Here is a 13,252-nt window from a genome sequence, read left to right as displayed (position 1 = left end):
TAATTTTTCGAAACTTCGTTTTCTAGGTCTTCAATTTCGAAATATTTTTTGGAGAAAGCCCCAGAACCGTACTGCTTGAAACATTATCAAAGTTTGTCTGGAACTGCATTTTTAGAACTTCAATTTCGAAAAATTTAGCGGAAGGATTATCGATTTAGCTTTATTTCACAAAAAAATCGATCGGAGGCAGCCTCAAAAAAGTCCCATTAATACTGTCAACATATTCGCAACTCCAACGAACTATAGGGGGCACTGCAACCACCGTCTAATGACGGATGAAAAAGAAAAAACAAACGCCGTAGCGTAGAAAATGCTCATAAGTCTAGTAAATTTTGTTCGTAAGTATGATTTTTTCGCTTTATTCTTTTTAAACTAATTTTCAAAGTCTTGTGGATATTCAGGCCCACGTAGAAAGAAATGAGAATTCAAGAAGCATTACTAAATGTCAAAAATTAATGCAAATTACGCAGTTCGTAGTTTTAAGCACCCATTTCCACGATGTTGAATTCGATATTTATCAATTCTTGATAAAACTAAATAATAATTGTGGCCTGACAAGAATAACAATTAATACTAGATAGTTTAATTATATGACATTACGAATTATTATCAAAAGAAGATGATACTTCTTTGCCTTGCTTGGCTAGCGCTAATTGTTTTGCATTTGTAGCTGAGTTATTTCTCTCAAATTCCCGAATCGGTTAATTTAAAATTTTTCTGTTTCGATGTTTCTAATTTCTAAGTTATGGTTTAATTATGTCATGCTATGCAAATTATCAGCAAAATTCTGACGGATATATGGTGGTTGTTTTCTTTTCAATTGATCTATCATTATTTCTTTTTACTTATCGAATTCTGAAATCTTTCTACCATTTTATTCCACTCATGATAAAAAATAAAAATGGTTCAACTGACATGCAAAATTGTTTGCTCGCATAATACTAAAACTATAACCCTAAACAAATTTGGTGAAACCTTTCAGCTGAGAACGTAAAGAAATAAATTCTTTCTCGGTTAAACATTTTTCATTTCGTTCTACGATAATATATTCAAGAAAATATTTTGTATAGTGTCCATTCCAACTTAATGCTGCTGTAAAATACGGTTAGTTAAATTAATTTAACATTAAAAAAAACATATTCTTACAAATTCACACAAAACAATAAAATTTTTTACCTGGGTATAACGTTATCAAGTTTGTTATTCCAGAGGTTTCTTGTGTTTACGCTTTCACCATTTAACAATCAACTCACTTTTTAGGAGGAAATAAGGAAAACTAACATTATCTTGAGAAGCTCGAGAATACTATTAAGGGACGAAACAATTTTTGTAGCTGAAAGCAATCTAAGACACATCGAATGCGTGAATAAACACTTATGACAAACTGCTTATGTTTACCAACAGACACACGTGGAATGCATTTTTTGCCTTTTTCTTTAATTTTGTAAATCACCGCAAGGTAGCGTATTCGAGCGCTGGAGTTGCGAATTTGATGAAAATCATTTTTTAGAGTATATTTTATCATTATTATTTTTTTTAAAGCATACTTATCATTATTTTTTTTTTAATTTTTTGCAACGGGGGAATAAAAAAGTTCAAAGCTCTTTATTTTTACCCCCCCCCAAAAAAAAGAACGAACGATTTTTCTAAAAAATGTATTTATGCTGACACGCTTTTTAATTTTTACTCCCCCCCTTTTTTGCAGAAAAAATATATTAGCTGCATTGTTAAAAAGGTGCTACTACAACCCAAATTCAAAATAATAGAATACTTCCCGTTGTTTGGAAAAAAGTTTATTCTAACCAAATATAAGTGCAAATTAGGTATTTAAAGGAACGTGCCACCTTTCTTAGACCTTAAAGTGTACATTTCATTTCAAATATACTCAATTAAAAATAATCTTAGACAGAATAATCCAAAAGTTTATAGTGATGAAGATTTACGTTGAGTCAAAAAATTAGAATGTTCAAATTAAAGGGGGAAAGCACTTAATAAAAAAAAAAAAAGGAATGCGTCATTTTTGACTGGATTCAATGCTTCAATCCTTTCTCACTCGGATTCTACCACGTGTTTACATTAATCGTTTCTGACACTGTTTCCATACCCTCTTCAATGCGGCAACGAGCTCAATTTTGTTGGCGGGCACTAGGTCTTGAACCGCTTTCTTTACATTTGACGGTACCACGAATTCTTGATCGTATCGAGATTGGCAGGACTGGATTTAGGGGAGGGTAGGCGGGGCTACTGCCCCGAGGCATCCACAACAATGGGCCCCCACAATAAAATCTTTACAAAATATCCTAACTTTCACTGGTCGAAAATATCGGATATATACATATATATCAAAATATTCGGATATATATCAAAGTATCGGATATTTTCGAAAATATAATGATCTTTTCGAACCCTGATTAGGGGCCTCCACCCTTCCAAATCTGGCTCTGGAGATTGGTAGAGTTGCTTGATCAGTTTAATAACAAAATTCCTCTTTCTGTTTAAAATCTATGAGTCGATTTAGAGATGTAACACGGAGTAGAATCTTGCTGAAAGATGAAATGTGTCACTAAATGTGTTACTGCTGTGCCTCAGATGAAGTATCATGCAGTATTATTGATAAACAGCGAAAGTCATGCAGTGCTTTATTTTAAGATATATATAACTTCCCAATTCCAGCAGCCCTCATGCACCCACAAACCAAGAAGGGTGGGTCAAAGTGGAGAGAACGTCTTACACGAGATTTTTTATACGCCTTTCTTTTTAAACGTCAAACCCGAACACCTTTTTTTGTTTACAGATATTTCAAAAAACATTCATCGCTAAATATAATGCTTTTCCAACCTTGTTGCCCCTGTTTGAGCTTCTCTTTGCTCCAAGAGAGTAAAGCATGTTTCTGCTTCATGTTATCTTAGGTCTTACTTCGTATAACCGCAATTAAAACTGCAGTTTATGCAACCGTCCAAGTCTAGTTGGCGTGGATAAGAAAACTACATTCTGTCCAACACTTTTGGACACAAGAAGCATTTTTGAACGATTATTTTGGAAAATTTACTTTAATTTGGGTTCATCTCTACCAGGTGTTACAATTTTTCTACCTTGTTTACTTCGGTTACTTTTTAGTTGGTTAGTCCTAAATTCCTTTACAATCTTACATACCATAGATTGTAAAACATTCATTTGAATTGAGTTGGATAGTTTTTTTTTTCTTTCTAACTTTAAGGAATGATACAATATGTAACTTCCTTTTTTCCTGTTTATCACCTTGGCAATCCATGTTGAGCAAGAAAAGGCTTTTAAAGGAGCGTAAAATTATCCGGGCGCAAAGCTCCATACTTGTGACAAACTATAGGGTAACAGGTGTGTAATATTTTCGCTACTTTTTAAAATTCACATTGAATGAATAGATTATTCTAATTTTTTGACCAATATAAAAAAATCCATATATTTTTCCAATGTGTTAATGATCCACAAATTGTTAAAATAATGTCTGAAAAGTTGTTTAAATTTATTTACCCATTCATGAATAATGAGTTTTAGTCTTTTTAATTTGCATTCGTTCATTTTTCCCGACTTAGGGACAAGTTTTGTTCAAACAGTTCCGATATTCTATTATTTTGAATTTGGGTTGTACTTCATTTTTTCCTTTATTTATTTTTTACGTAGGGTTGGCTGGGAAAAGTGGATTTAGGACTGAGTTCCCGGGGGGGGGGGGGGGGTTCTTTTTTCTTTTTTGAGCAACATTTTTAAACGCCTCCCCCCCCCACCATCCCCACCTATGTTTTGCCTTTTTCCTGTAACTCATTAGGCCATGTTTTCACTTCTTTTTTTTTGTGTGTGTCGTTTTTATTAATGTGTTTTTGTATGCTTGAATTGACCTTAAGAGGGGGACTGGTATCAAGGGAGTGACACAGGGCTCGGGCTCCCTTTTAAGTGGGATATAGACTATTTCCAGTTTTAGGGAGTCCGAGGGTTTCTCCCCCAGAGAAAATTTTGTAAAAAGGATATACTATTCTGCATTGTAAAGCCTTATAAAATAGGAAAAAATAGGCAAATAAAATTTTTAAAAAGTTTTATGCTTTAAATGTGCTTTGTAATGTAAGTTAATGCCTTAAAGAAATGGTGTACAGATTTAGAAAATAGATAACAAGAGAGTAACATACTGCCCATTTGAACAATTGATAATTTATACACTTGATAAGAAATAAAATTTAAGTGCACTCAAAAAGGAATAGAGGCAGTGCAACATTTTTTTTTTTCGGGCTAAACAGATTAAAAATATGCAGTAGAAGTAAGATAAAAGCAAGCAATACGAAAGAATTTCCAAAATGCTGTATTCGAGATTAAATAAACAGCAAGATATGAAACATGCGAGTTCAAAAATGTATTTCAAGTAATATGTTACAGAAACGTGAGAACCATGATTTTTACATTTTTGATGCAGGATGTAGCAAGTAGCTGAATTTGATATATTTTGGCATTCCTCCCACTACCCCCCCTTTCATTTGTTAGAAATTTTAAAATTTAAGGTTTGTAGCCACACTTTTCCAAATTTTCAAGCACTGGAAAACGATATTAATTTCTTCAAGCACTTACCATTTTTTTAAGAACGAATCTTGTAATTTTTCGGGAGTCGGGGGCCCACCTCAAAGCAGGGGCCCTAAGCTATAGCTTGCTTAACTTATAGGCAAATCCAGCCTTGTTTTTAATTCGCTCTTACCGACAGATTTTTTGTTCTTTTTTTTTTTTTTTTTTTTTATTTTTTTTTTACAAAAATTCGTCAGTTTTTACGGCTTTATAAAGGATTTTTACATTTCTACCAATTTGCGTTAGGTTTTTATCGAATTTCAGCAATTTTTCTGAAACTTTTGATGACTGAATTATTTAGATTTCAATGATGACAATAGGTGACTTATTTAGACTTAGATGATTATGACTTACCATGGCCCCACTGAATGCGCTGGCGCTTACCAGGCCTTGACAATTTTTGACTTTCTTGTGTTAAACCGGGGCAACTATTTCTGCACTTGAACATGGCCACACTAGATGGAAAAACTTCAAAACTTCATATTTGCCCATTCTGACCGCAAGGAGGCGCCACAAGCCACGGTTGCATCCACCAATCAACGACAAGTTTCAAAGCTTGTTTATTTTAATTAATAAATGGAACATGTAACAAACATCAATATTTCGCAAGATGCTCAGAAATATACCGTAAAAACCAATTCGAATCGAATTAGTAAAGTTATTTAGCTGATTATTTAATGTGTAAATGGTGGATCTAAAGTTGGTTAGGCAATTTCTTTTAATTTAATTTTACATGTTCATTTATAGCTTGTGTATCATTTGATGGATTATTTTACGCTTTATGGAGAAACATAATTATTCAGAGGATTATTTTTTATTTTAATGGACTTTTAGATCTTGTTTCTAGGGCTTATCGCTTTGCTTACAAGTCTTTGAAAAAGACAAAATAGTTTATGGTATCGCCAAATAAATACTTCATATGTAACTTGAAATAGTCCCCGACAATAAATAAAATTGAAACTAATCGCCAGATTAAAAAATGCTCCGCTACGTACCTATCACGGAAAATTACCCCCCCCCCCCCCAACTTCTTTTTATTTTATGAAATGCTAGATATTTAGAGCTGCTCCTAATGCTATACTATTAGAACAAGATTACAAAAATTTGTAAGCAGATCTTAGATTCCTGCGGATACTTGACGGTCTACTGTGTGTGTGTATTTTATTTTTCCAACAGAAAATTCATATCCTAATTTTCGCCAAACTTGGCGATCAAATTCACTGCAAAGTTTCTAGTTCAAAGCTCCTTTCTCATTCATGCTTAAAGTGTAGAAAATAGTTTTTTATGACGAATTCAATGTTTACAGGATTTTACATCGCTAAATATTTTAATTTTCTTAAAAGTACAGTAAATTTGCGATACTTCGAAGTCCGATAAATCGAATATTACTATAACTCGAAATTTTTATCAAGTCTTGACAACTAAGTCTTTAATTCCATTCTAATTATTCTGAATAACTCGAAACTAACTTCTTTCAACTCGAAGTTTTTTCCAAGATTACTCGAAATTATTTCGAAAGAACGAAAAAAAGAAAAAGAAAAAAAAAAAGAAGTGATTATGGGAGAATAATTATTTCACCTTCACTTGCAATCCTAATTTGAAACGAATGAAGATGTGCACATTTCCTGAAGTAGAATCAGCTCTATTCAAGCGGTTCCAGCCGGGGCCATCGTGAAGGCAGTCGGTCCGACTGCCTTCACGATGGCCCCGTTCCAGCATGCTTTTGATTTTTTTCTATCAATACATTTGATTAAACTGTGCATATTGTGCTAAAAAAACTTAAGTTCTGTAATTTTGTCTGTTATATGTACATATTAATTAAAGTATTCGATGGTTTTTAATATTAAAATATCAAAAACCAAAACTATCGTTAAGTCAAACTTTCGATAAGTCGAAGTTTTCCGTCGGTCTTTTTACATTCGAGCTATCGCAAATCGAATGTATGTTTAAAAATATCATAGAAATGGCAAGTTAAAAAAAAATTATTTCATTGTTTTGCTTTTGCAAGGACAAAATAAATTTTGTACGGAACTCTCCCCTGCTAGGATTTTACAAAATATATCAACAGTGTTGATATTTTGTAAAATAATCTGTTCCCCATTTTTTTTTAAAAATTAGTTTCACAAATTAATGTGTAGATATTTGAGGAGTTTCTTTCCCTATTGCATGTATTTGTTAAATGTTAAAAATAAATTTTAAAAAATAATAATAATTTGAATTTTGGCTGCTTGATGAGTTCGAATTAAGTTATTCACGATCATGAATTGCGATAGGATCCTACTCGTTGGGTTTCTTGTTTCTACAAATGGAATGAAATGGAAATGACCAAGAAATTTGCACCCGTCATAATATGACTGTTGATTTTTTAGAATAGGTAATACGAGGCCGTAAGAAAGATAAATATTTTATGGCCGAATCTGACCTTTATCATAAAAATTATTTACTGCGTGAACACTTTATAACAATTGAAAAATATATTGAAGTAATAGCACCTGGGATGCTATAGGTAAGGTGGGAGCCTGGAGGTGGGGATAGAACCTGAGCTAAAGTGAACGCTCTCCGGTCTGTGCGCCTTCCGATGTGTGTGTGTACACCCAAACCTGTTTTTGTGCGGACTTTTTTTTGTGTAGTTTATAAAAATTATTTATAAAACGAGCGAAAATTATTTATCAAACGAGTGCTTGGTAGTATCATCAAGGGTCGACAGGGGCATCCGATGGGAAGTCGCTGTGACTTTCCAAAAATTTCTTAATTCGGGAAATTTTTCGGGAGTCGGCAAAATTATCATCGCTTGGGTTATTTTGATTTCGTTTAAATATAATATTTTTGGTTTTTTCTACGTGAGACTTTTTTTATGCACTCCCTATCCACCGCATAAAAAAATATTTTCTAACTCAGTTGCGAAAACTTTTTAAAGCTACTGTTGAAGTTTCAAGCATTTTTTTTACACGATTTTTTTATGCGGTCCCTATTCACCGCATAAAAAGAGGATTGGGTGTATATATATACATATTTTTAATGCTCAAAGCGTGTGAAGCAACAGGGTCGTTTCCGAAATTTTAAGGGTTTTTTTTTTTTTTTGAAAGAACATTTTTAAAATCATAGGATCTGATCATTTTTTAAAATAACTTGACTAAGTTTAATATTAAAAAAAAAAGCATTAATCGGTGCGCTTTCATTGTTTACGCTTCTGCCGATGACATCACAAATGATGAAATGCCATTCACTGATGCTACTCACAGAGCACAATATTCAATTAGTTTCTTTACTCACAAGTGTTGGCAACTATATGATTGATAGTAAACGTAGAGTGCAATATGTAATTCGCTTCTTGATCATCATAACGTAGAAACGCGGTAGACAGATGCGCCAAAGTACATCATTTGTGACGTCATAAAGACCACGCCTTATTTTCAAAATCGGACATTTAAAAAAATTAATTAAAAACTAAGCTTCCGGAAAATGAAAGTTTTTTCTAGCTCCATGTTATATTTATTTATTTTTTGATTATGCTATGAATTTCCTTTTGTAAGAAAAAAAAATCTGCACTTTTTCGAAATAGCTCTTGTGCACTAAGCGTTTGTGCATCTCTATGCGTATTGTGCACTAATATACTACTAAAATCTACACTAAAGTTATTATAACATGAGATGTGCTAAAAATGGAAGGGGAAATAGATAAATGACATTATTTTGGTGTCCGTGCAATATTGGTGCGAGAACCGCGGACCCGTCGTAGAACCATGTATTAGTCTCACTCTGATTTTAAATGTTTTTAAAATTATGTTAATGGTTCATTTTCTTAAATTGCCATCATATTTTTAACTTTTCTATTGTTCTTCTTCATTTGAAAAAGAATATTCCTAACCAGGCCTGTCAAGTGGGGATATCACGGTGGGGAGGAGGCAATTATGACACTCCTAAATTTTACAAACATACTAAAATTAGGCATTTTGCTCGTATTTTGTTGTTTTTTTCCCCTACACAAAACCTTTGCCCCCCCCCCCCGCGAATTTTTAAATGTCGGGCCTGTTCGTACGTTTTTAATTAGATTCTATTCATTGTAAAATATACACTACATTACGAGCGAAAAGAATGGCAATTGTTAACTTAAATTCCTATACCTCCCCCCCCCCTCTAATCCCCATCAGGGTCAAAAGGGGCAATGAATGACCCTCTCAAGTTTTGAAAAATGAATGTATTTACAGATTGCGGAGCGTGTTTTTTTTTTTTTTTTTTCGATGTAATTTATTAAGCAGAAAAAATTCGCATGTAAATGAGCATGTAAAATTAGAAATGAGGGCTGCCTGCCATATATCATCAATCTTAGAACTGTTGTATCCAAAAAGGAAATCCCAGGGGATTTTCAATAAAAAATTTAAAAATTATTTGCAGAGCTTTCAAAAAAAAAAAAATTTTTTTTTTTTAAAAATATATTAAGAATTACGCATTAATATTAAAAAAAAAATCATATGTTTTCTGTGTTTAGTTAAAATTTTTTATTACACGTAATTTTTGATATGATATTAAAATAACAATAAGAAATGCTCTTCACCTTTGTAATACAATGTTTATTCAGCACTTTTTCTCTTCATTCCTTCTTTTGAAATTAAAATTTTCGTTAAATGACGTACGCCCGATAATAAGTCGAGAAATCACGTATTCACAGATGCCAAAGCGCCAACGCTCACAATCACGCCAAGTGAAACAAAAACAGGGGTAGCCAGTGGCGCCCTCTTTGTTGCCATGAGTTTCAGCGATTGCCACGGCCGTTAAGTATTCAGTGGGGCCATGGAATTACCTTACTTTTTAAACAATATTTAGAAAGTAAGTAAAATGGTACTTTTCTTCTAAATAAAAAATTCAATTAATCAAAACGCTCAGGTAACTGAAATTTATTCAGTTTGTGCTAGTATTTATTTTCTCTCCCTCTCTCCCCCCCCCCCCAAAAAAAAAGGACGAAAAAGAAAACCGAAAATTTTCTGAGCGCGTGAAGTAGAGATATTAGCTTCGCTTTTTATTTTTCTCCTTTAAAAAGATAACGAAAACACAGTTATGAAAATATTTCATCAGTTAATAAAGCGATCTTACAAGAAACGTGCAAAACTTTCGTGCCGGAAATACATCTCCCACCTTTTCTTTTATTCAGACGTTTTCTCTACAATGTATATGATTCAGGAAAATCTGAAATTTAGTTTTAAACTGCTAGGGATTGAAAATCCTATTTTTTTCCCTAAAAAATCAACGCATTGTTTATAGTGCTTTTACTTTCTGTTTGTGCAATGGTTGGCCAATTTTTCCAGTTATTTGTTTCATTGTTATATAAATTCGGTGAGTTTGGTGTCAACTATTACATTTAACAATATTTTGCTGTACAAAAACCTTTTAGCTTTGTACTTCTTTTGCAATAACATTCACTTCAAATCAGCCAATTTCATTGGTACATATGAAACCAGAAGGTTCTTCAAAATCTTTCGTCTATAACAACCCAAAACATTCAGTTTTTGAGATCACGCAAATTGAAAATAAACATTCTGAACAGAAAGAAAGCAAATCATGATGAGTAAGTAGATCGTTCTGTTAGCGCAAAGGGGGGGGGGGATTTTTTTAACCTTTGTTTTAGGTTTTAATTTGTAAAAATAATCGTCGATTATTTTTAGTACAGTAAAAATAGGGGTCGGACCCAAACATCCAAAAAACAAAAGCTAAACCTGGTGCAAATTGTTTATTACCCTCCCAATAAGAACAGGTAAAAAGTCCCACCCCATTGTGCGTCGGGTTTTGGAATGGGGGGCATCTAAAAATTGCAGTTTTGAGTATTTTTTCAGAATTTTTAGAATAAATTTAAAGTGAGAATATTATGTTATACTAAATTTAAAAGCATAAAATTAAAGGTGTTTGACCCCCAAGAGGGATGACAAAACCCACAAATGCTACAGAGCCCCCCTATCCCCGTAAAGCGAAGCAGTACCCCCGAACCCCCCTCCATACATTTCATATGGAAACATTATTTTATGCTAAGAAAATTGTTAGAAATCAAGTGTGTCCATTTTCCAAGAGCGATGGTGCACCTCCTCTCAAAGCTACAACACCCCCCCTCAGCCAAATAAAATAAATCCTCCCCCCTCCCCCCCCACCTTTTATTTCAAGTAGAAGTATTATTTCATGCAAATCTAAAATGCATAAATCAAGACTATCCACCCCATAAGAACAGTAGCTCACGTCCCAAAACGAAATTATGTACTAAAATATTATCCTCCCCCCCCCCCCTCTGATGGTGCACATTTGATTAAATGGCCAGAAAAATAACGCTGAACTGTTTTTTGCTTTCAAATGATTTCTCCTAAGCTTGTAACAAAAAGTCTTCGTTATCAAGATGTTTTTTGGAATCTAGATCCTCAGCAAAATCGTTATTGTTGCAGCTATGTCTAACACAGTTTGTGCATATAATTGAGCACTTCAGTCTACTTTCAGACTTTTCAAACATTCACTATATCCAATGAACCCCTCAGAGCAAGCACAAGATTTGAGACGCAGAAAGTCTTCTAGAGCAGAAGGCTTGGCTGTTATAATAGGACTTCATTTATATTTCTGTGGTGCTTTCTTTACACCCATCAAAAATGACACTAGCTTTCCCATACTTACAAGTGACCTACACGCTGCATTGCTGGCATATTTCCTTGAAACTTACATATCATTACCAAAAATATGTTCAAGCGGGTATCTTCCTTCTATTACATATGAGGCAGTGAGAAGCAAATGGCAATATTAAAAACTTGGAGATAACCAGTACAAATGGTTGGTGAACCTCTCCTATATCTTGGGGCAAGAAATGGTCCTAGTAGACCTGGTAGTTGCTTCTATACAGCATGATTTAGAAAAAAAATCAATGAAAGTCTACCTAGGATCTTATCTTTAAATGCGTTTTATTCAAAACTTGAGAATGTCCACTTACATCCCTTTGCTTCTCACTGCCTCATATATGACACCAGCTGTTCGTTCTGTGATTTTGGATGAACCTTTTGCTTCAGATAATAGTACTTTAACGATACAGGATTTCTTTCCTTCTGAAACCAGATTCATCGAATACTGATGGAGGATCAGTGCATAACTCGTACCAGAAGTTTTTAGCAATTTGTTATTCCATCTTTACTGTTCATACCATTCGGTGTAAAAGATGGTTTGGGTTTACACATCTTTACAGATAGTAACTACTCTCGTAACAGAAGCTAAAGACATAACTGCTTACCTCCTTTACAAAGAAATGCCACAAAATTGTTTGCCTTCAATATGATTTGATGTTACTACCCGAACGTTAAAGGTCTTATCGCAACTCACCTTATCATCAGCGAGCAATACCCATACCAAATTGAGAGGGAAGAAACTTCTGGGGCTTTAGAAACGGATTGAGATTTCCAAACTGGGAGACAAAAAGGTGTAAATATTTAGCATTCTATTGATGTATTTGCTCATTGCTCTCATCAAGACTTGTTCTATCGTTGAATCACTACAGGTTCTAGACCACCTGAATTTGCCACTGCGTTAGATCGATGGATAGCTGATGTTTGATGTGATCAAATTTTTTTTATCGCATAATGTACTCAAAAGTTTCAGATAGAGTTGCAAGTATATGTCCGCATATTTAGCATAATTCACATAACCAGCTGATGGCAAAAGATTGTAGAAAAGTTGAAATAAGTTAATCAAGAAGAAGTAGGGAAACTTTGGTCAATTTGGACTTTTTTATGCTGCACAGGAATTTTTTTCCAGCGCTCTAAACAGTTTAATAACTCCAGTCACAAATAATTTGGTTACTGAGCTCGCTTAGATCTTTTAGAATTATCATTCTGACATTACCATATCATTGTGAGGCATTTTGTACTTCGGAAAAGTTTAAGTCAGGGAAATTGTTTCGTGAACTTCACTGCAAATGTGCACTCACTGTGATTTTGGAATGTAAATTCAGGGTCCCCCCCCCCTCAAAGCGATGGCGCACCCCTTAAGTGTGACGGAGTACCCATCAAGAATAAAAGTCCTCAATAAAGAAAGAAATACCCCTTGAAAAAACTGCCTTAAAAATTCCAATGACGCAAGGCTGCTCCATGGACACCCCCCCCCATTCCCCCCCCCCCCGCCTGTACACCCCTGTTAATTAGAATTTTTTTATGTGAGAGTTTATTGTTTTACTATAATAGAGTGGTTTCTGCGAGGTTTCAGAATATTTTTTAAGTAATAGAAATTATTTTTATTTAAATAGAGGATTATTTCGTCTCCCCCCCTTCCCCCCAAAACCCGACGTGCAAAATGCTGGGACTTTTTACCCCTTCTTGCTGGAAGGGTAAGAAGTAATTTGCAACAGGTTTCACTTTTTTTTTTGGATGTTTGGGTTTGGCCATTTTTTGACCTAATTTTACTGTACTATTTAAGTATTGCGCTGAATGCATAACTCGTTTAGCACAGGTGCCCCCCCCTCCAAGAGCAAGGACGCACCCTCCCTAAAAATCGCGAAGACCCAGATCAAGAACCCCCAAGCGAAAAATGCCCCTCTAAACAACCCTCCCCCCCCCCAAAAAATTTCAATGGCGCAGTTTGCGACATGACCCCTCCCTCCCCTAGGTGGGCACCCCTGCGTTTAGCCTATATTTTCATTTATTTACTTGTCCGAATGGTTT

Source organism: Uloborus diversus, chromosome 2 (genome assembly GCF_026930045.1).
Source record: "Uloborus diversus isolate 005 chromosome 2, Udiv.v.3.1, whole genome shotgun sequence".
In the NCBI taxonomy this organism is placed as follows: domain Eukaryota; kingdom Metazoa; phylum Arthropoda; class Arachnida; order Araneae; family Uloboridae; genus Uloborus; species Uloborus diversus.
Note: the sequence above shows the minus strand (reverse complement) of the source record.